The sequence below is a fragment of the Ranitomeya variabilis genome, chromosome 5 (assembly GCF_051348905.1).
Source record: "Ranitomeya variabilis isolate aRanVar5 chromosome 5, aRanVar5.hap1, whole genome shotgun sequence".
NCBI lineage: Eukaryota > Metazoa > Chordata > Amphibia > Anura > Dendrobatidae > Ranitomeya > Ranitomeya variabilis.
Window position 1 is genome coordinate 141,581,107 of NC_135236.1, and position 25,449 is coordinate 141,606,555.

The 25,449-nt window shown below is 41.2% G+C and overlaps 1 long non-coding RNA gene across 2 annotated transcripts in view; it reads right to left on the reverse strand.

Moving 5' to 3' along the window:
* LOC143773454 (uncharacterized) overlaps positions 1-25,449 on the reverse strand; it is a 100,735-nt gene that overhangs the window by 19,198 nt on the left and 56,088 nt on the right. The window contains exon 3 of one of the 2 annotated variants that reach the window (XR_013215190.1): positions 11,426-11,479. The exons of the other annotated variant lie outside the window; for it this stretch is intronic. This is a non-coding gene — a long non-coding RNA (uncharacterized LOC143773454). The remainder of the gene's footprint in view (positions 1-11,425; positions 11,480-25,449) is intronic. 2 annotated transcript variants of the gene reach the window in all.

Below are 25,449 nucleotides of genomic sequence, written 5' to 3' on the forward strand. Positions count from 1 at the left end.
AGACAAGATGGTATAGTCCTCCATACAGCATTATGGGCACCACATAGTCCACCATACAGAATTCTGGGTACCACACAGTCCTACATACAGAATTATTGGCACCACATAGTCCTCCATACAGTGTAATGGGCTCCATATAATGCGCCATACAGTATAATGGGCCCCATATAATGCTCCATCTTTATATATAATTGCCGTCTGTCTGTCTGTAACTTCCGTAACGAAAATCCTGGGTCGCTGATTGGTCGTGGCCGGCCAGTATATAATAGCCCTATATATTGCTCCATACAGTATAGTGGCCCCATATAATGCTCCATACAGGATAATGGGTCCAAAATAGTTCTCTATATAGTAAAATGGGCCAGATACATTACTCTATACAGTATATACTGGTCCCATATACTGCTTCATACAGTATATAATGGCCCTGTTTATTGTCCCATACAGTAGAATGGCCCCATATATTGCTCCATACAGTGTAATAAACACCATATATTGCTCCATACAGTATAATGTGCCTCATATAATACTCCATACATAAAAAATATCAAATACTTTAATATTTAGCTAAGAACAGGCCAAAACGTGCTGTGCAAATCTACAGTTTTGGACCTGCGAACATATTAACAATTGACCAAATTACTTTTCCTCTCCCCATTGTGGTGGCCATAACTGTTTTTTATTTTTATTTTTTTCACTGGCTTAGATCTAGGAGGCATTGTTTTATGATGAAGAAGTTTCTTCTTTGGGCACCTTTAGGGGTTCTTATTATTTACTGTGTAATTTTTTTATGAGAATATAGAAATCTCATTTACATGTTTTTCTAATATTTTTTTGCTGCTCATTTTCACTCTAAATAACATATTGAGTCAACTAACAAAATGAAAATTAAACAAGCAAAAAAAATATATAAATCAAATTAATATTTGGCCTGAGCACCCTTTAAAAACAAGATGAAAGCATCACTTCTTCTAGGTGTACTTTCACAGTTTTTGAAGAAATTTGGCAGGGAGGTTGTTCCAAACATCTTGGAGAGCTACACACAGATCTTCCTCTTCTGTAGATATAGGCTTGCAAAAAAACCTACTATCTTCAATATGTTTGGAACAACATCTCTGCTAAGTTTCTTTAAATGGAAGTGAGCTTACCGTGTTAGTTGTGAAATAAAATATCTTGAAACTATACCACGGTAGGTGTCAAATCCTGCTGGTGACAGGCAACAAATTGTTTGAAGAAAAATATAATGCCATTATACAAACCTCCAGCGGCCACCTCTCTTACACCATTAAAGTTACTCCTTATGGTAAATTTGTGTGAGCCAGATTCATATGTTCTGATGATGGCACTTTCAAGGTGCATGGTCATCAGAAAAAGACTTGCCAGCAGGGATCACACTAAAAGCTCAAGTAATGCAGCTAATGATAAAATCATTTCCAAACCCAGGGATACAATTTTATATGGTCATAAAAACAAATAAAAAATAATTGAAATTCCAATATTTCTAATGGGCAAATTACCTTTAGTACAAATTTTTGTCTGCAATGTAACAAAATAGAATGTCATTCTAAATACTTACCTGTACTGAACCAAGATCCTGTTCTTAAAAATATTAGAAATATTGTATGTGAATGTGTTTGAAAAGGTCAATCACTGGGCAATATTCTATTCCCACAGTTTGTTTCAAGACAAATCTGCTAGTAGTATAGCACTACTTGGCTTTCCCAGGAAAGTTTTTATAGAGGCGCTAGTAACCACTGGAACATGTCCGTATGCTTTCATTAGCTGCGATTCCCACTATATGGTGTACTGCAAAGAGTGCAAGACTTTCAATGTGCGATATGTGGGTTGCACTACCGGAGTATTAAACCACAGGAATACCAAAACAGTTATCTAATGTAAAACATGAAAATAAATACTTTTCTGGTGCAGTGAATCACTTAGTACTAGAATACAATTGTGATATTAGTAGTTTTCTCCTACAGTGGTTTGCAAAAGTATTCACCCCTTTGGTATTTTTCGTGTTTTGCTATCTTACCAGTGGATAGGCTGAAAAATGCTCCTTTTTTCTTTGTACCTGGAATAGTTGATACGGGTTTGAAGGCAAAAGACAGTCAAGCAAAATATTGATTTGATTTAGACTTTATATTTATCATTTAACAAAAATGCAAACTATTTACACTTTGATTTTTAAAAGCATTTTTTCTTTGCAACATTTTTTCCACACTTGTCTAAAAAATTTTAAACTGTATACATAATATATATTTATATTTGTTACATAGTATGTTTTCCAAGAGAGCTTAAAAGATTTTTGAGATACATAGCATTTTCAATTTAGGCTACTTTCACACTAGCGTTAACTGCAATACGTTAAAATGCGTCGTTTTGCAGAAAAAACGCATCCTGCAAAAGTGCTTGCAGGATGAGTTAATTTTTTATTCCCCATAGACTTGTATTGGCGACGCATTGTGACGTATTGTCATCCGCCGTGTAAGTCGTATGACGTATGCGTCGAAATTTGGCGACACGTCGTCTGGAAAAAACGTAGATTGTAACGTTTTTTGTCTCTGCCTAAAAAACGTGTCGCGACGCATCCTGCGGCATTCATCGTTGGCTACAATGGAAGCCTATGAGCGACGGATCCGTCGAGACACGTCGTACGACGCAATGCAGCGCTGCAATACGTTTTTTTACACTGAGCATGCTCAGAAGCAGGATTTTGTAGCCAATTGGCCAGACACCCCCAAATCTATATAAACCTGGCCTGGGCCTTCAACCCCACATATGCCAGCAAGAAGCCTACAGACAAGAAGCCTGCCAGCAAGACCCCAGCCTGCCACAAGACCCCAGCCTGCCACAAGACCCCAGCCTGCCACAAGACCCCAGTCTGCCACAAGACTCCAGCCACCATAGAGCCAGTGTGAGTATTGCCATTTTTGTGTGCGTCTGTGTGCGTGTGCATTTGTGTCTGTATGAGGTACTGACTACAGCAAGAGCTTAAAACCTGAAGAGAACCAGAGGCCTGCCATCGTCCTGCAACAGCCAGTGCCCTGCTAAGTCCAGATCCACCCTGAGGCCTGCCACTGTGAAGACATCCAGAGGACTGCCAGCCTTTTTTACGTGTGTGTGTGTGTATGTATGCGTCTTGTGTTTTGGTCCGCCTGTGCTTTTGTGCATCTGTGTGTGTGTGTGTGTATTTTTGTACGGCTGTGTGCTTTTGTATGTATGTCTTCACCTGCCTGCACCTTATGCCTTTGCCAATCTTATGCCTGTTTATGTGTTGTGCTTGTGTTATGACTGCACCTGTGTGCTCTCAGGCATGTTTGTGTGCGTCTTGGTGATTGCATGTGTCCATGCCTTTTGGTTAATTCCCTTTTTCTGATGTATTTATCAAGTCTAGTGGTCTGTGCAGCATGTGGTTTCAATGTGTGAGCGTGTGCTTTGTTTTTTAATTTTTTTTTATTTGTTTCTCTTTAAAATTGTTTTATTTTTTAGATTGGATGTATTTTTGCCAAGTGTAGTGGTCTGTGCAGCATGTGGTTTCAATGTGTGAGCGTGTGCCTTGTTTTTTTTTTGTTTGTTTCTCTTTAAAATTGTTTTATTTTTTTAAATAGGATGTATTTTTGCCAAGTCTAGTAGTCTATGCAGCATGTTTCAATGTGTGAGCGTGTGCCTTGTTTTTTTTTTTTTATTTAAAATTGATTTTAACCATTCCCAGTTGATGTACTTGTATTTAAAATAAAGAGCATTGTAGCTCCTAATTGTGATGTAAAAAAAAATTAAAAGAAAAAAGAAATTAATAAAATGTTTATAAAAAAAATGTCCGTAGTATAATTTCAGAAAGGTAAATTTAAAAATGGTGTATGTACTAATGGTTACACATGCAATACAAAGTTGTTTGAGGGCTCATTTTTTAATAAAGGTTATACTTTAAAGGTTTTTTTGAGGAGACCAATTTTTCAAGATTTTTTTTTTAAAAAATGTGGGTAAATTTATTTTAACATGGTGGGTTCACATTTCAATTTTTTTTTTTTTTTTTTTTTTTTACATGGAAATGGTTAGGTGCAGCGTGTGTATTTGTTTTAGGGTTTGGGTGTTCACCTTCCTGAACATTTTTCACAGTTTAGCAGGGTGAGGGTGGTTATCGTTAAACATTACCTAGTTCAGGGAGGTGGTATAACTATAAATTCATTATACTTAACAGATACACCAGGTTCCAAAGCCCTCCAACAGGGACCACCCAAACCCACCCACACATGACCACTTCTAATTTTTTTTTATTTTTGAATACAGAAATCTGTGACTTTTAAATGTGTATAGCAGATTGCATGTGTCTTTTTTTACTTACAGAGCTACCGGCCATCACACAACAACTACAGCCACTGGCCATCCCACAGGCCCACTGCCACTTACCATCCCACAGGGACCACCGCTGTAGTTTTTTCAAAGTAAGTTTTGAAGACCACAAATCTGCGACTTTTAAATGTGTATAGCAGATTGCAAGTGTCTTTTTTACTTACAGAGCTACCGATCATCACACAAGGACCACAGCCACCGACCATCCCACAGGCCCACAGCCACTGGCCATCCCACAGGGACCACCGCTGTACTTTTTTCTTAGTAAGTTTTGAAGACCACAAATCTGCTACTTCAATGTGTAGAGCAGATTGCAAGTGTCTTTTAACTTAAAGAGCCACCAGTACCACAGCCACCGGCCATCGCACAGGACCACAGCCACAGGCCATCCCACAGGACCACAGCCACCGGCCATCCCACAGGGACCACCGCTGTACTTTATTCTAAGTAAGTTTTGAAGACCACAAATCTGCTGCTTCAATGGGTAGAGCAGATTGCAAGTGTCTTTTAACTTACAGAGCCACCAGGACCACAGCCACCGGCCATCGCACAGGGACCACCCAGTGATCCCACATCCACAATGTCCTCTTCTGACAGCCCTCCTCCACAGCAACAGCGTGTATCGGTAAGTTAACACAAAAATTGTAAATGTTTTTTTTTTTGGTTTCTAATTTACATTTTTGTTAATCACTAAATGCATAAATTATGTTTAAACAGGAAGCTGAATCTGATGAGGAGCTGTCAGAAGGGGGCGAGACGGGTGGAGAGATGCAAGTGGAGGAGGAACCAAGTGTAAGTAGTGGTGAAACAGTTGCTTCACACATCACACTGCACCATACACAAAACAGATTTTCATACATAACTAAACACAGAAAACATATGCCTACATTAAAGATATTTTTTTTCCTTTATTTCAGTCTCCTGCTGCTCCTGCTGCTGCTGGCCATTCAGCAAACCATGAAGGTTCTCCCAGCTGCTCCCAGAGTCGGCGGAATCGTCGCCGCGGTCGGCCATCAGTGAGTTTTTATTGGGGGGGATTCTATTGGTACTTTTGTGTTTCAGTGTACTAATTTTTTGTTTTTCTTCTTCTTTTTTTTTTACACAGGCTTCACAGCGTGCTCCCGCCGAAGACTTTGATGACAGCATTGATATAGACTGTCTCATTGAGGAGGTTCGCGAGCGGGAGCCACTGTGGAACATGGCTGACCGCAGGCATGCCGATAGCAGTGTCACCCGTCGGCTCTGTGAGGAAGTATGCCATAACATCTTTCCGAGGTGGGAGGACCTTCTTCCACAGCAGCAGAGTAAACTATGTAAGTATTCACTTTTCAGTGATGTTTTGAGCTGAATGTAATGTATTGTATTTAACAATTTTTTTTTCTTTTCATTCTTGTCTTCACAGGTGGAAAGGTTAGGAAGTGGTGGCGGTCACTGAGGGATTGCTTTAAGAGGGAATTTAACGAGGAGATGCAGGCCCCGAGTGGCTCAGCAGGAAGGAAGAGGAGCAAATATAAACACGGCCCTGCCCTCTCGTTCCTGAGGCGAACCATGCTGAGTAGAGTGTAAGTATTCTACAGCCCACTAAATTAACCTGTCTAACTTACTTTGTTTTCAGTCAGGGCTTTTTCATATCAATATATTAATTGTTTTTGTTTTTTCTTTCACAGCACCTTCTCCAGCCACCGGGCGCCTGCATCTTCCTCTGCGCCATCTGGAGCGATCCCTCCGGAGTCTGCCACCGAGGGCCACGTCGGTAGGCCCCACACCTCTGACCCCTCTGTCCCCTCCACTTCATCCGCCTCAAGTAGTGGAGCATCATTGCAGCCTTCCTTACTTGAATCTGATGCTCAACAGTTAGCGTTCCCTTTACCCAACCCCTCTGATCCTGCCACCTCTAGACCACCGTTAGGTTCGTGGCGGCAGTGACAGAGGGGTCAGGAAAGGAGCTATGCTCCTGAGTTCTTACACCTGAATGCATCCTTCCAAAGCTCTTTCAAAATTTTGGGAGAGCAAGTGACTGCTAGTTTCAACATGGTGCAATCACGCATCAGTGAAACCAGCCATGAAACCAGCAGTCGCTTGGATAGGCTGCATTCAGATGTAAGTCAATCTCCAGCCAACCTTTTTTTCCAATCCATGCTCAGGAGCATGGAAAAGCTTTCTTTTGAGCACCAGATGCGGGTAATGAATACCTGCCATAATGCTCTACCTAAGGCCCTTCACGAACCCCAATCTACCCCCACACCTCTCCACACATCCACTACATTTCCACCCCAGGCACCACCCCAGGCCCCATTTCCACCCCAGGCCCCAACCCAGTCCCAATACCCAACCCAGTCCCAATAACCATCCCGGCCCCCAAACCAAATTTATTCCCCAATGTTTTCTTCCTTGCCCAGCTTTTCTTCCCCATTAAGTATCCCCCCTACCCCAACACCACCCCCCTTTGGTCAGCCTCCTGCTTTTACCCCCCCTTCCACTGCACCCCAACCAAGTAGGGTTTCCCCACCTATCGACATGGTCCAACCTTCCAGCCCCTCCTCCGCTCATATCTCCACCCCACATTTGAAGATTTGTAAATGATTTGTAAAGTTATGTAAAATTATTTAAAAATGATAACAAACTTTTCAACTTTTCTTTAAAAAAAATTAAGTAAAAAAAGAATGAAAATAACAAATGTATCTGTTTTTTGCAAAGAAAAAAATATATATAAAAATATGGTAATATGGTAAATAATAAAAAAAGGTAAAATTAAATTAAACAACACACGTTTGAAAGGTATAACATATTGGGTTTATTACCAAGAAAACCACACTTTTGGACCTTTTTTTTTGGGGGGGGGAGAAACACAATTTTTAACATAAACCAAATCCATGAAAAACATGTCACACAATGATGTCTTGCCATGGAATCCGCCCAACAGTTGACACAAAATAATCCGCAAACTGGTCCCTCATCCTGGTAACGAACAGAGCTGCTGCGGTAATCCCACAAGGTTGTCTCCAATTCTTCATCATCCAAGGAAACGGGCTCCTTTGAAAGGACAAAGTTATGGAGCACCACACATGCCTTAAGAACCTCGTCTACAGTTTTGGTTTGCAGTTTGATTGCTGTCAGCAGAACTCTCCACTTTGCCGTCAATATACCAAAAGCACACTCGACTACTCTTCTTGCTCGAGTAAGGCGGTAATTAAATACCCGTTTGGTACGGTTTAAGTCACGGCTACCATATGGTTTAAGTAGGTGCAGCGAGAGTTGAAACGCTTCATCACCAACACAAACATATTGCATGGCTGGTTCACTTGTTCCTGGGAGTGGTCTGGCTGGCGGGAAATCGTATGTCTCTCCATACAGGCAACGGCCCATTGGAGAGTTTTTAAAAACTCGAGAATCGTTGGACCGGCCATAGACTCCTATGTCCACAGCAAGGAACTTGCAGTTGGCGTCTGCTATAGCCATGAGTACAATGGAGAAGTATTTCTTGTAGTTGTAGTACTCAGAGCCTGTTCCTGCCGGTTTAGCAATCATTATGTGTTTCCCGTCGACGGCACCAACACAATTTGGGAAATGGCAAATTTGCTCAAACTGTTCTGCACTTCTCAACCAGATGTCCATTGATGGTTGGGGGATATACTCCATCTGTAAAGTATTCCAGATAGCCTGACAGGTCTCTTTCACTATCCCGGAAATTGTGGAAATGCCAAGCCGGAATTGATAATGGAGCGAAGTCAGAGATTCACCCGTAACTAGGAAGCTGTAGAAAAAAAAAAAATGTTAGAAAAAATTGCACAGACCAACAACATTTAAAATTTTTGGTTTCATGGTAAAGTTTCAATAAATGGCACTGTGAAAATTTTTTTTCTGACGGGACGCACAATAAAACCTGCATGAAACAGGTGTAAAATAGTGGAATGGCCTCAAACAATAAAAAAAATCACATGCTGCAGAAAATGGTACGCAATGTGTCAGCGCAGTATTGTCTGCAGCATGTAATATGAGATTAAATATGAGCAATGACAAAAAAAAGGAGTGGAATGGCGTCAAACAATAAATAAATGACATGCTGCAGAAAATGGTACGCAATGTGTCAGTGCAGTATTGTCTACAGCATGTAATATGAGATTAAATATGAGCAATGACATAAAAAAAAGCAGTGGAATGGCCTCAAACAATGAAAAAAATTACATGCTGCAGAAAATGGTACGCAATGTGTCAGCGCAGTATTGTCTGCAGCATGTAATATGACATTAAATATGAGCAATGACATAAAAAAAGCAGTGGAATGGCCTCAAACAATAAATAAATGACATGCTGCAGAAAATGGTACGCAATGTGTCAGTGCAGTATTGTCTACAGCATGTAATATGAGATTAAATATGAGCAATGACTAGTGTTGAGCATTCCGATACTGCAAGTATCGGGTATCGGCCGATACTTGCTGTATCGGAATTTCCGATACCGAGATCCGATATTTTTGTGATATCGGGTATCGGGTATCGCAACAACATTAATGTAATAATGTGTAAAAAAGAGAATTAAAATAAAAAATATCGCTATACTCACCTGTCCGACGCAGCCGGGACCTCAGCGAGGGAACCGGCAGCGTTGTTTGTTTAAATTTCGCGCTTTTACTTGGTTACGTGAAGTCCCGGCTTGTGATTGGTCAGGGCGGCCATGTTGCCGGGACGCGGACCAATCACAGCAAGCCGTGACGAAATTACGTCACGGCTTGCTGTGATTGGTCCGCGTCCCGGCAACATGGCCGCCATTAACCAATCACAAGCCGTGACGTCACGGGAGGCTGGACATGCGCGTATATTGAAAAGCGCGCGTGTCCAGCCTCCAGTGACGTCCCGGCAACATGGCCGCCATTAACCAATCACAAGCCGGGACGTCACGGGAGGCTGGACATGCGCGTATTTTGAAAAGCGCGCGTGTCCAGCCTCCAGTGACGTCCCGGCAACATGGCCGCCATTAACCAATCACAAGCCGGGACGTCACGGGAGGCTGGACATGCGCGTATTTTGAAAAGCGCGCGTGTCCAGCCTCCCGTGACGTCACGGCTTGTGATTGGTTAATGGCGGCCATGTTGCCGGGACGCGGACCAATCACAGCAAGCCGTGACGTAATTTCGTCACGGCTTGCTGTGATTGGTCCGCGTCCCGGCAACATGGCGCCGTGACCAATCATAAGCCGGGACGTCACTGGAGGCTGGACACGCGCGCTTTTCAAAATACGCGCATGTCCAGCCTCCCGTGACGTCACGGCTTGTGATTGGTTAATGGCGGCCATGTTGCCGGGACTCGGACCAATCACAGCAAGCCGTGACGTAATTTCGTCACGGCTTGCTGTGATTGGTCCGCATCCCGGCAACATGGCCGCCCTGACCAATCACAAGCCGGGACCTCACGTAACCAAGTAAAAGCGCGAATTTTAAACAAACAACGCTGCCGGTTCCCTCGCTGAGGTCCCGGCTGCGTCGGACAGGTGAGTATAGCGATATTTTTTATTTTAATTCTTTCTTTTACACATTAATATGGTTCCCAGGGCCTGAAGGAGAGTTTCCTCTCCTTCAGACCCTGGGAACCATCAGGAATACCGTCCGATACCTGAGTCCCATTGACTTGTATTGGTATCGGGTATCGGTATCGGATTGGATCCGATACTTTGCCGGTATCGGCCGATACTTTCCGATACCGATACTTTCAAGTATCGGACGGTATCGCTCAACACTAGCAATGACATAAAAAAAAGCAGTGGAATGGCCTCAAACAATAAAAAAAATTACATGCTGCAGAAAATGGTACGCAATGTGTCAGCGCAGTATTGTCTGCAGCATGTAATATGACATTAAATATGAGCAATGACATAAAAAAAGCAGTGGAATGGCCTCAAACAATAAAAAAATTACATGCTGCAGAAAATGGTACGCAATGTATCAGCGCAGTATTGTCTACAGCATGTAATATGACATTAAATATGAGCAATGACATAAAAAAAACCAGTGGAATGGCCTCAAACAATAAAAAAAATTACATGCTGCAGAAAATGGTACGCAATGTGTCAGCGCAGTATTTTCTGCAGTATGTTATATGACATTCAATATGAGCAATTACATAAAAAAGAGGCTTACCGCAGGGTCACCATCAGCCGCTCCGCCGGTGTGATGGCAAGCCTCATCCGTGTGTCCTGCCTTTGGATGACATCCCCTAGTTTTTCCAGCAAATAGTCAAAATGTTCCATCCTCATCCGTATGTAATTGTAGAATTTGTGTGGGTTGTGCTGCAACTCCAGGTACAGAGTGGACTGGACACCCCTGGTCATCCGCAGTTCATTAATCGGATGTATCCAGAGTCGTCTTCGTCGACGTTGCTGCAGAAGCATCCTCCGTCTTTCTGCTGCCGCCTCCTTCTCCCGCACTATAATATCCAGGCGATTCGTCTCAAATATAACGTTAGTTACCACACTCGCAATTCTACCAAGTACACCTTCCATCTCTGCCACTAAACTAAAACCCTCAAAGATGGGCTGTAGAAACAGTCACTATATAGTTTTCCATATTTTCCAGTAGCCAATCAAATTTGGGAGCCTCCCATTTTAAAAACGGATCCGTCGTAAAAACGGATGCAACGGATGGTAAAAACGGATGCAATGGATGCAACGCATACAGTATTTCGACGGAAACATTTAGCGGATTTGCGACGGATCCGTCGAAATGCTGTATGCGTTGCATACGTTTTTCACTATTTTTGACGCATCCATTTTTGACACAAAACGACGCATTTGGACGTCTACAGAAAAACGCTAGTGTGAAAGTAGCCTTAATTGTTCAGTTTACCACTGTAACTGGGGCATCCACAGAAGAAAATGAAAATCCAACCTTGGTCAATCCATGGTAACTTACGTTACATTCACAAGCCAAAAACTGGCTACAGACTGTTCTTTGAAGGCCGGCACAAAATAGAGTGAATGTATATTGTACATTAAACTATTCTCAATAGACTTTGACACAGTTTGATTTTTCAACAATAAAATTAAATACAAACTACAGTGTAATTACTTGGTAACTTACGTTGCAAAAAAAGGAAAGGCAATTGTCCTTCATGAGTCTGCCAAATTTTCTGTTCTGGTAAACAGGGGAGAAGCACTAGTTTTATTGAATTAAAAGACCATAGTCCCAGCAAGTATAAAAAATTAATTTTAACCTCTCAAGTTAAAAGCAACAGTTTTTATTACAAGAAATATAGATAACTTACGTTACCGCACAGTATAGTAACTTTCGTTACTAAGCTGATGGTAACTTACATTACAATATGTTACCATCCATTGGACTACTGTAAACTTATTGTAAGGTTAGTTACCATCATCTTTGTAACGTAAGTTACTATTACTGTGTTGTAACAAAAGCTACCATGGAATGACCCACCTGTATAGTGGCAGAGCTAACAATCAGGGCTAATCTAGATCCCTTAAAACTCAGCCTCATTGCTATGCCCAGCAGACACCAAGCGATCATGTGATTTGCAGGTCCGACAGAAGCATTTTCAATGATCTTTCTACTCTATTCAGTACTTGGCACTCATTTGGATGAATGTAGATGGCAATAGAGAAGAAAGAACATGTAATAAACCATTTATCATTAAGGTAACCCTCTGATGCAGATAGCCTGAGACCCAACCTGCTTCTGCCCAACCTACCCTAATAGAGCAATGTCAAAAAATGAAACTGATTCAGAACCGACACTACGCGCAATCAAAAGACAGTTTTACTTGTAACTTGTTTTTTTTAAAAGCACTTGTCCAAATTATTACAAACCATTTCCAATGAGTTTAAGTCAGGGACAGAAGATGCTAGCACAAATGATGCCATGCTCCATCACTTTCCTTTTTGACAAACAGCTTTTGAGTGGGCCCATGCATAAACCTTCACTGTCTCCTTGTGAAAGTTAAGGCATGGACAAACCTTCATGTCAAACTAAAATTCAAAATTTGCCCTTCGCTTAATACCATGCCAAACTGTCAAGCACTGTTAAATGGTAAGTACTATATAGTTTTCAAAGATTTTTAAATTTTCATTAACTTTTATCAAAGCGACGCTAATAAGTGACAGTGGGAGGCCAAGTTCTCCTACACCCTCATCGCTCAAAACAGTGCTCTGAAGTGGGCAACTCCTGACTGAGTGTACGAGTTATGGATCTAGACTTCTCTGTTAGGGCTCCTACTCACTTGCGCAAGACTAGGAGTCTCACAACGGCAATACCCCGGCACTGCACCTGGTACAGAGGAACGGAGCGTGCGGCTGCATGCATTCCTATGCGGCCGCACGCTCCGATCTGAGTGCCGGGTGCAGAGCTGGGTTTTAAACATGCGAGACTCATCCGAGTCTGAGTTGCTCACAAGTGAGTAGGAGCTCTTAGAGTGGTGTACAGAACTGTAGACTTACTAGCTACCACGTAAAAGAAAAAAATCATTATTTCTCTCCTACAGTGCAACACATTTATTGTACTTATAATAAATGAGACATTCCTTTCTAAATATTTTCATTGAAATGGGCAAAAATGTAAAACAAAAGACCAAAGTTAGGGCGTGCTGCTGATGGGCAATACACAACTACGCCATACAATTTCACATTTAGCTAATGTGATGCACATCTGGCATTTGCAGGAAAAAGACCACAACATAACCCTATCTGAACATGGCCTAAAACCCTCTAACCTACACTGAAAATATTATTATAGAGGAAATCTAAACCACATTTATGACATTCTAGAGCATAATATCCCATATGAACCATGGCCACAACTGCACAACATATCTTAGTTTGCATGTGTTTTGTGCGCATTTACACATTACATGAAGACAGTTATTTCAATCACAGTTTAAAGTTCTAATCCGATATGAAAACATAAGATCCAGCCCCCTCCCGCTACTTACACCGCCATAGTAACCAAAAGAATTTTGTTAATAATAACACACACCTATATGTACTTATATGCATATAAATCTTGTGAAATAATACGCTATTAAGCCAGTTTATGTTCCCAGTAGGATCTTTTCAGCTATCCAGAACAACAAAAGATTATTACTGGGACATTGGTAGGAAATATCTGCTCCAGGATATTTATTAGTGTCTTATCCCAGGGTAAGCTGTGCAGATTTCGAAAACTCTTACAGGAAATTAATAGGATTTCCGCTTGCTAGTTATTTATGTCACTTATGTGAGTAAAGAGATCAGTGAAGAAAAGTTAAATTAATTGAATGGTTCATTGTCATGAATTCCGAAAGTTAATGTAACTGAATCGCTGCTGGGAATTAGTCCATTGCTGGTTGACTGAAGGCAAGAGAGAATTTTGCCACTTACAATTCTCTGGCTGAAAGTTACATTGCCACTATTTTCTACAAATATATGACAGCCAGGCGGTTTTTTAAAACTTTATAAATAATAATATTCTTATACTTATGCCATCTGAGGATTAATAAAATATTAAATTGAAGTGAAATGCTAAATTTAGGATTTGTACAGAAAGTGTGACAATTAACATTTAAAACATAAAGCAATATATAATGGATTAACTATATTTCTTTTACTAAGGAGTTGGACCCTTCCACATGTATGATTTTCTCATACATGTTCTGAAAATGTTTTTCTATAAATCCCATCCACTTTGCTGGAACTGTAAGGCTGTATGCCCACAATGAGTTTTAGGTGAGATTTCGACACTTTGTATTTTCACTGCATCAAAAACGTAGTGTCACAGGTTTACTGAGACAGCGAGGAGCCAGAAGACTGCAGCATTTGATTTCTCCTACTCCTGCACTGATTAGAAGCACTTCTCCTAGATATTAAAAGGTGAAGGGTTTTTTAGTAGTGCAGGGGTTAATCTGCTCAGTTGAGAGCTCCTGCAAGCTTTCCTGTATTAAGGCTCTCAGCTGTTCACTGTTGGCAACTCCCATCTCCTATATAATCTGGGCCCTGGCTAGCACTCATTGCCAGAGCTAGTTAATGCTGCATGGTTAGACGATGGTGGTTTGTGGTAGTTGTTTGAGAAGGCATTTGGTTGGATTTATCTGAGACTGTTGCAAGGTTTTGGGTATGTGTAAATCCCCTTCTTCTCCTACTTTGGTTTTTCCCCATTCTCAACTAACCAGTGTTTACCTCTGTTATTTGTGTGAGTATATTTGTATGATTGTAATTTTCCTTTTTCCCTGTTCGCATTACCTTGTTAGTCTGGTTTGTGTATTACGGTACACTACTACTCCCCTCTTCTCTGGGTGGGGGAAGGGTACAGACTGAGGGCAGATTCAGGAGCATAGGCAATGTATGTGGCTCCAGCATCTTCACCATAAGAAGTAGTCTGGGGAATAGGGCAAGGTAGGGCACCCCTAGAGTTACTGACAATGGAAGATCACCTGGTCCAGGATACCCGACCACAGAGTCATGACACGCAGCATCCTAGGCTATGTTCACATGTTGCGTTTTTACTGCTATAAGTTGCTGCTTTTTATGCAAATTTTAAGCTGTGTTTTGCAGTGCCAGAAAAAGCTATGAGATTTTAGATATCTCATGCAAACACATTGTTTTTTTTTCCTGACTGAATTAGAAAACTGCGGCATTTTTTAACACTGAAGCATGTCATTCCATTCAGTGGTTTTTCAGTGTTTCTTCACTCATTGAAAACAATGAGTAAGTGCAAAATTGCACAACAAAAAATGCAGGTATCAGGAAGGACCTACGAAAATTGCATCATGTTTTTTGGGGTGCACTAAACTTTATCAGCATGTACAAGAGACAATAAAATTGAAGCAAACAAAACGCAGTAAAAATGCAGCAAAACCTGATTTTTGTAAGCAGCTTCTTTACTGACTATAAAGCAGGTTTTGTCTACAGGAAAAAACGCAGCCTTACATTTCTAGTTTCTGGTATGTAGACCCCTGAAATTTACTTCAAGTGTGAGCAGGTCCTTAAAAATAGGTTTTGGAAATTTCTTTGAAAATATAAACAATTACTACTAAACTTTGAAACCTTCTAAGACTACAGTCCATATTTTGGTGCATTCTTGACTCTGCATATTTTTGTTGCTTCAAAAATGCAGCATCTTACAGTTCCAGCAAAGTGGATTGGGTCTATAGAAATCTCCTGCCTACTGTGCTTTTTTTTTACTCGGCATAATCTGACCTGTGGTTCGTGTTTCAAATCCGCAATGTGTAAATTTCTCTTATGAGTACACAGTTTTCCTGTGTGGATTTTCCCTATAAATTTGCATTAGATGCTGAAAATCTTCAGGTAAAAAAAATCCAACATATGCATTTCTAGGGTGCTTCTGCTGCGGAAACACACTAAAAATGCATGAATTTTGCATATGACTGTATCAACAAAGCTATGTCAAAGCCAAATACCAGATAGTATAAAAAACAAAGGAGCTTTACTTAAAGCATGACATCCCAAAAAGAGAAAAAAAAAAATAGTAAAAAATGGGCTAAAAATGCATTAAAAAACATTTAACATTTTAAATTTTTTTTTTACATAATTGGTGAGTTTTTGATATTGCAGCATTTATGCGCCTATTATGTAAATTTGCAACATGACAATTTCTCTTATGAATACGCTGAGTTTTATGTGCAGATTTTCCCTATAGACTTGCATTAGATGCAGAAAATCTGCAGGTAAAAACGCACACACAATTTTAGTGTTTCATCAGTGGAAGCACATCAAAAATGCATGCATATGCATGTATAGTATGACTATATCAATAAAGTTTTGTCAAAGCCAAATACCAGGAACTATCAAAACAAAACAGGGTTATATAAAACATGATATATCAACAAGAGACAAAACGCAGCAAAAGACGTGATAAAAATGTGAAAAAACACAAGTAATCTAATTTACCGAATAGTTGCTGAAATGGTGGAAAAAAACTCACCAATAATTCATCGTGAGAACATAGCCTTTCATTGCACTTTTTAGTGCATTTTTTTGCATGCATTTTTATCGCATTTTTGACACTGCATTTTTCGTATCTTTTTAGTATGTCATGTTTTATATAAAGATGCTTTGTTTTTTATACTTTCTGGTATTTGGCTTTGACAAAACTTTATTGATACAGTCATGTGTGGCTTATATACATGTTTCATGTGTTTCCGCTGATGAAAAACACTAAAAACGCTGTAATCACGCCCCCATCACTGACTGACACTGACTCTACATTGCGGCTGGGTGCTTTTACAGCATCCGCTCTGTATACTCAGCTTGACTGAACCAGCACCACCCTGCCTTCCATTACTGAATGACAATGCTGGCAAGTGGAATAAAGATAATTTTCTCTCCTTTAGGGCTCCTTTCCACTTGCGAGATATACGTCCGTGTCTCGCATGTTAAAACCAAGCTCTGGAGCCGGCACTCCAGAGTGGAGCGTGTGGCTGCATAGCAACACATGCAGCCTCACGCTCCGCTCCCAAGTGCCGGCGCCAGAGCTTGGTTTTCACATGCGAGACACGGACGTATATCTCTCAAGTGGAAAGGAGCCCTTAGATTTGCACTGGACAGCATCATAATGCTGCTAACCTGCAGATTAACCCCATATCTACAGGTTAACAGCATTATTCCTGGTAACAGGTTCCCTTTAAAAACTCGTGTTGTGTAGACAACTTGGCACACAAATAATAGTTGAGGTGTAGAAATTTAATGCGCTTCAAGAGAGTAAATAGATACAATAATTAAATGTTTCGGTCATCAAGACCTTCCTCAATTTACTAAATGGTAGTTAGAAGTATCGTGGGGATCCCCCCGAAAGACATAAATAGCTCAGAATGAATGGTAGGCCTGGCCTCTAGCAAAACCAGGTGTAGGGTGCTGAAAACCCGGTCCTAGTGTGGGGTCTGGTATATGTAAGATGAGGTGTCCACCGCTTGTGAGCCTGACAGGGAGGGGGGACTGCAAGGGACCGCACATCTGACAGGCATAGTTATGGGTAAGCTGGCTGGCACTCCTATATTATTTATGGTTCAGTCTGCTCTTCATTGCATCTGTTACATGCTATTTATATTGCAGTTAGTTGGTACTCCCTGCAGGTAGCATATGATATACTTGAGTTTTGGGAATGAATTGTATTCATATAATTTTGGATACCATTGATATTTGCTTTGATCCTGTCTTCCCTAACCCTGTATACGTTTTTAATGTATGCTGGTCCTTCACACCTGAACCTGTAATTGTCTGTTTGGCTTTTGGTTTATACTTTTTTGTTACATATCTTTTTATGCTTTTTGTGCTTGGTAAAGATTACCTGTTTTTTATTTCACTGTGGACTCGAACTCCATGTTTCTCTAAAGGACATGTGCTATTTGAGTGTCCATTTCTATTTTCTGGTCTTTCATTATGACATAGGACCAGATGACTTAATGATATAATATGTTTCAGTGGATCTCTGCTTACCATCCGGTAAGTCTGACGTGAGTAGTTTATGAGGGCATTATAAGAGATGATATAACACCACAACCCGAAGCATTTTAGTTCTGAGGTTAATGAAGAGATAAATGCTTTTAATGTTACAAAATGTAGTTTTTATTAAATATATATTTAAAAAATTGCATTTTTAAAAAGGGAAAGCCTGGGCTAACACACACAATGTGAAACGGTAGATCACTATGCGTGGCTTAATGGAATCAATATTTAAAGTACTACAATGAAATTTAAATAATAAATAAAGTGTAAGTGCAAATCAATATAATACAAAACAAACAATTATATGTGTAATTTAGGATAGACACAGCGTATTCCAAACAGATTTCAAATAAAGTGCAAGTGCAGACTAGCATAGTGCAGCAATACTAAGTGTAGTCCTTGGGAATATCCCCATCAATATGGCACCCCTTGGTAAAAGCATTGGCAGAGCTGACAGTTTGCTGCTACATCCCCATGCTATACAAGTGATCAGCCTGCAAAAATCATAGTCCCATAGTGGGACAAATTAACCCCTTAACCCCTTCACATGTTTTCAACTTCCTGACAGGGCCATTTTTTTTAATTCTGACCACTGTCACTTTATGAGGTCATAACTCTGAAATGCTTCAACGGATCATGATGATTCTAAGATTGTTTTCTCATGACATATTGTACCTTATGACAGTGGTAACATTTCTTCGATATAACTTACGTTTATTTGTGAAAAAAATGGAAATTTGGCAAAAATTTAGAAAATTTGGCTATTTTCAAACTTTTAGATTTTATGCCCTTAAATTAAAGAGTCATATATCACACAAAATAGTTAATAAATAACATTTCTAACATGTCTACTTTACATCAGCTGATACCCCATATGTGGAGTAAACCCCTGTTTGGGCACATGGCAGAGCTCAGAAGGGAAGGAGCGCCTTTTGAGTTTTCAATGCAAAATTGGCTGGAATTGAGATCAGACGCCATATCACGCTTGGAGAGCCCCTGATATGCCTGAACAGTGGAAGCCCCTCAATTCTAACCACAACCATAACCCCAACACACTCCTAACCCTTATCCCAACCTTAATCCTAACCCTAGCCACACCCCTACATCCCAACCCTAACTATAACCCTAACCACACCCCTAACCAGAACACACCCCTAACCCTAATCCCAACCCTAACCATAACCCTAGCCACAAACCTAACCCTAACACACCCCTAACCCTATTCTCAACCCTAACCCTAATTCCAACCTTAACCCTAATTCCAACCCTAACCCTAATCCCAACACTAACCCTAATCCCAACCTTAACCCTAACTTTAGCCCCAACCCTAACCCTTACTTTAGCCCCAACCCTAACCCCAACCCTAATGGGAAAATGGAAATGAATACATTTTTTTATTTTATTATTTTTCCCTAACTAATGGGGGATAAACGGGGGTTTGATTTACTATTTAAATTATTTGTTTTATGCGAATTGACATTTTTATTGGTACCATTTTCAGACACGTCATTTTTTAATAGCTTTCTATTCTGATTTTTGGGATGCAAAATGAACCAAAAACAGCAATTCAGGCATTTGTTTTGGGGGGGTGGTCTATGTCATTCCGCGTGTGGTAAAATTGATGAGGCAGTTTTATTCTTTGGTTCAGTACTATTAGAGCGATACCTCCTTTATATATATTCTTTTTTATGATTTGGCGCTTTTGCTCTATTGTATAGAAAAAATAATTATTTTTGCAACCTAATACAAATCTGGTATCGCTGTCATCCCACCGACCCGAAGAATAAAGTTGCCTAATCACTTATGCTGCACGAGTAACAGTGTAAAAAATAAATAAAACCAATTCTTCACCTGCTGTTAATTTTTTCATTCTGCCTCCCAAAGATCGCAGTAAGGCTCTGCATACATTTACTCTGCACTCTGCACTGAGCGCTTTCACTGGGGTTTGTAAATCTCTGAAATACGTGGTTCAAATGGAACCTCTGGCAGAAGATTCCCTATAATGAGGCACATGGAGGCAATGAGGACGCCATCTGACCTGTGATCCAGCAGTATCCGTCTTTTTTGGATTCCATAAAATTACCGCTAGCCACAGTTTTGAGTACTTCTGAAAAGGAAGGCCACCGCTGAACAGAGGCCAGATGGAGTCCAGAGTAACTCTGCTGCTGCTGCCTCATTATAGTTAATGGATTCCTCAGGGGTTTCATTTGAATCACGTCACTTAGATTTAGATGGTAGTGTGACGCCCGAGAGACCGAAGTACCCAGCACTAGACCAATGAAGTCTGTCTCTTGAGGGGGATGTCACGAATGGCTTGACCCAGTGCTGTGTTCTCAGGCAATGCACAGTGTAAGGGATATCGTGAAGGAACAGGCACTTACTTGATCAGCAGCGGATCCTCCCAGTAGTGATGATCCCAATCTTGAGTAGATGATTATTGTCCAAATGAAAGACTGAGGCGTTGAAACGTTTAACCAGTTTACTTCAACATGAAGGGATTTGCAATCAGTACTGTCACCGGAGTCTGTATGAGCACTCTGAATTACTCTGACCTTTTCAAGATTTCTATCTCTTATTATGCGCAGTTTCCATGTGGCCCTGCTGCTGTGTGTGAACTGGCTGCCGACTCAATCTGTCCCTCCCGGGTCCTGGTTCGACGGGCAACCCGAGTCCTTTTTGTCAGTTTATCCCCTCTGGGAATACCGCTGAACTCTGTGTCTGTTGCTACGCCTGACCCTAGTGAGGCTGATATCGCCTCACGTCTTTCCGGTTGCTGTATTATATATAATGAATATAGCCGCGGATCCGGTATCCGTCTCTGTGCCTATTCTGGGTAATAATTAATGCTACCCGGTTCTCACAATGTCCTTTCTCTCTATTCCTCTTCTCTTCAAGTCGATGGTCCTGACTTATCAACCGTCATAGGGTTGTTAGAAAATTCAGTTGTATGACCTTTCACTCCTAGCTCCTTAGCCCAACTGCCAGTCCTTTTCTCAGACCAGAATAGATCAAGGGGAGTCTCTGGAGCTCCCCCTTCTGGCCGGAGATGGTAGTGATGTCTTGCTATTTTAGTATTTGTATTTGGTGTCAATAACTATTTTTGTGGCAAATACCCCTAGGGGCGCCACATTCCCCCTTAGTTAAGAACAGTACTCCGGGACTGTGGGACGATAACATTTTGAAATAACAATTGGTATGTACAGAGTCTTAAAAATGAAAAGTTACAAAAACCACTCAAAGAAACAAAAAAAATGGAATTCTGTAATAAGTCACTTCAAATAGCGTCCATTAATACAGTTCTATCCTTGAAGGTACTAGGAAGCAAAGTTCACAAAGCAGTCTTTCTGGAGCTTTGATTTGGTGTTTCCGGGCTGATAAAAAGTTCAAGAATATGCAAGAAATTCATACAGGTAAGTCTCTGTAGGTACTGGGCTTAAACGTTACAGAACGATAACAATGACTATAGTCTTATAGTTGGTAATCTGCATACCTGGCCGGTAATTGACCCTGGGTACTACGCTGGGTCAACGTAATAGCGGTTTCTCTTTATGTTGCGTACTTCTGTCTACTGCGGATATAGTATCTGCTTTCTCTGCTAAAGATAATTCCACAACTATGGGGTTGGCAAGTCCACCGTGAATGAGATTACTCCAATCAGGAATCTGTTCTTCCTGGTCTGGAACCTCTTGCAGTACGGGATCAGCCTCTTCCTGTCTTGGGACTTCTAATATTGGGTTCGGTGTTGGATAAAAGGCCACCATGGGAACCACTACCGCACCATGGTATGTTAGTAGGGTTTTGGGAAAGTCTCCTATACAGGTGTGATACATTTCCTCTTCTTTTTCCTTTACTGGTTGAACCTGTATGGGTTGAATAACTTCTGGTTCTGGCTGGACAACTTCTGGCTCTTTCAACGTCTCCGGACATAATTTAAGATTGTCTCTTGACACTAGTACAGATGTTAAACCTCCGTTTTTGCTAATGAGACACATTTAGGATTATCCATTCTTGTTGGTAAAACTGTGTAGGGTACGGCTTCCCATTGATTATCCAGTTTATTGGTTCGACGATTCCTCTTGAGTACTTGGTCACCAGGTCTTAATGGAGTTGCTAGAGCATTCTGGTTGAAAGTTCGCTCTTGTCTTTCTCTGGTTTGCTGGAGGCTTCTTTCCACACTCTCTTGCACTTGGCGATACTGCTTTTGCCGTACGACATCCCAATTGGAGTCTTGAACTTCTGCGTCTGGTTTCAGAATTCCCATTTCTAGATCGATTGGCAATTGGCCGGGTCTTGCACGCATAAGATAAGCTGGGGTGCAGTTGGTAGAGCTCACCGGGACATGATTATACAGATCCACCAAGTCAGGCAATTTCTCTGGCCATTGATTCCTTTCCATTTCAGGTAAAGTCTTTAGTAGGTCTATCACAATATGGTTCATCTTCTCACATAAGCCGTTTGTTTGCGGATGATAGGCCGTCGTCCGGATCTTTTTGCAACCATACATATTACAGAATTCTCTGAAGATCTCTGATTCAAAGGCTTTACTCTGATCAGTGAGAACCTGTTCCGGATATCCATGGGGTCTACAAAAGTATGTTTGGAATGCTTTGGCTGCTGTTTTCGCAGTCAGATCTTTTACAGGTACTACTACCAAGAAGCGCGAATAATGGTCCACGATGGTCAAGGCATAGACATAACCGGACCGGCTCGGTGTCAACTTCACGTGGTCCATGGCTACAAGTTCAAGTGGTTGAAAACAAAAAGACCTTTAGGACAATTTAGTATGTAATGAATATAAATATCGGTGGCCGTAAGCCTATATATCCCGGCCACCACAGGCATTAGCCATGGAAACACTCCACCCAAATATGTTTAACAAAGAGAAGAAAATTTGGAGTGACAAAATCCACCAAAGATTACTAAAATCCAGAAAAGTTTATTTTAATAAACAATTACATATATGGCACTTTTAAAATGTATAAAACATCATAAAAAAGGACCTAAGCTATATTGAAGCAGAGACTCAGATGCAGCACCACATGCGAACCGACCAAACACCACGGTAAGAGACTACAATTAAAAATAAGTGAGTAAAGTGCTCGTGCAATGAAACAATTAATACTTTAGCGTGCTTATACCAGGGATAGCCATAGAAGAAGTCATAATGACTATTAGTACCAAGCTATGCTATCAATGCCCTCCCATGGTAAGCATACATGAAAATTCAATAAAGTGATTAGTTCTCACCCATTCCGTGTCAGGTCAGCCGCACGTGTACCCGGGTACACGTGCGGCCGACCTGACACGGAATGGGTGAGAACTAATCACTTTATTGAATTTTCATGTATGCTTACCATGGGAGGGCATTGATAGCATAGCTTGGTACTAATAGTCATTATGACTTCTTCTATGGCTATCCCTGGTATAAGCACGCTAAAGTATTAATTGTTTCATTGCACGAGCACTTTACTCACTTATTTTTAATTGTAGTCTCTTACCGTGGTGTTTGGTCGGTTCGCATGTGGTGCTGCATCTGAGTCTCTGCTTCAATATAGCTTAGGTCCTTTTTTATGATGTTTTATACATTTTAAAAGTGCCATATATGTAATTGTTTATTAAAATAAACTTATCTGGATTTTAGTAATCTTTGGTGGATTTTGTCACTCCAAATTTTCTTCTCTTTGTTAAACAAGTTCAAGTGGTTGTTTGGTGATTATGGGCTGCAGTGGTGCTCTTTGGCTCTTTTGATCGTTCCTTCTGAGGTTGCACGGGCCACAGTTTCTGCACCACTGTTCGATTGATTTTCTCATCCCGACCCAATAAAATCTTTCTCTTAGAAGCACTTCTAACTTTTTCCAACTGAAGTGACCAGCACCATTGTGGTAAGCCTCAAGGACCATCCTCACATCTTGTTTAGGCACGATAATTTGCCAAACCAATTCATGTGTTTTTGGATTGGTGTACCTCCTACAGAGCTTCTTTTGATACAGGAACATTTTGCCTCTTTCTTTCCAGAGTTGATGGGTCTCTTCTGGGGCATCCTCATTGGGATATGCACTTTGCTCAGTCAATAGTTCCTTCACTAACTTCACAGCCGGATTGCTATCTTGGGTGTCAGCCCATCTATGGTGTGCTAACGGATTAAAATTCACTTCTTGTTGTTTCTGATAGGTATTTGACTGACGATGTTTTGCCTTGGGCTGATGAAAGGCTGGTAGTTCAATTTCTTCAAGCTCCCCCGTTTCTTCTTCTACATCTCTCAAGTGTGGCATCCGGGATAGGGCATCGGCATTTTCATTCTTGCGAACTGCTCAATACATGATCACGAAGTTGTAATTAGATAACCGGGCCATCCATCGCTGTTCTAACGCACCTAATTTAGCCATGTCTAGATGGGTCAACGGATTGTTGTCAGTGTAGACAATAAATTCTGCACCGGTCAAATAGTGTTTGAAACGTTCAGTCACTGCCCAAACTACTGCCAGTAGCTCCAATTTGAAGGAACTATAATTTTCTGAATTTCTTACAGTAGGCCGGAGTTTTCTACTTGCAAAGGCGATGACTTTCTCCCGACCTTCTTGCTTTTGTGACAGCACCGCTCCCAATCCTACATTACTGGCATCGGTGTAGAGGATGAAAGGTTGATGGTAATCCGGATACGCCAGAACTTCTTCTCCGGTTAGTGCCTTCTTTAGTTGCTCAAAGGAGTCTTCTCTTTTGTCGTCCCACTGAAAAGGAGGGTTTCGGTACGAAGGTTTCTTCGTCTGCCCTACCAAAGCGTCTTGCAAGGGTGCTGCCAACTTGGTAAATCCTTTTATAAATCTGCGATAGTAACCCACCAATCCCAAGAATTGCTTCACTTCTTTTGCGTTGGTAGGTCTTGGCCAATCCCTTATGGCAGTTATTTTCTCGGGATCCGGTGCTACTACCTCCGAACTCACGATGTGCCCTAAGTATTGTACCTTTGGCTTGAGAAGGTGACATTTGGATGGTTTGATTTTCATACCATACTTGGATAAGGCTTCGAACACCTCTGCCAGGTCTGTTAAGTGCTGTTCGTAAGTCTTTGAGTAGACGATCACATCATCTAGGTACAGGAGGACGGTCTCGAAGTTCTTGTGTCCGAGGCAACATTCCATCAGTCGCTGGAAAGTACCGGATGCGTTGCAGAGTCCGAACGGCATGCGATTAAATTCACTTAGACCCATTGGTGTGGTGAATGCCGTTTTTTCTTTATCCCTCTCAGCCACAGGGACTTGCCAATACCCGCTTGTTAAGTCTAAGGTGGAAAAATAATTAGCAGATTTCAAAGCGGTCAAGGACTCTTCTATCCTAGGCAAGGGATATGCATCTTTATGGGTGATGTTATTAATCCGCCGGTAGTCTACGCACATTCTCATGGTTCCGTCCTTTTTTTTGACAATCACCAGAGGGGCCGCCCAAGGGCTACAACTATCTCTTATTACCCCGGCCTGTTTCATCTCTCTCAGCATGTCCTTCGCGCATTGATAGTGAGTGGGCGGTATGGGCCTATATCTTTCTTTTATCGGGGGATGGTCACCGGTGGGGATTGTATGTTCCACCCCTTCTATCCATCCGAAGTCCAATGGGTGTTTACTGAAGACCTGTTCATATTCCGTCACTAATCTATACACC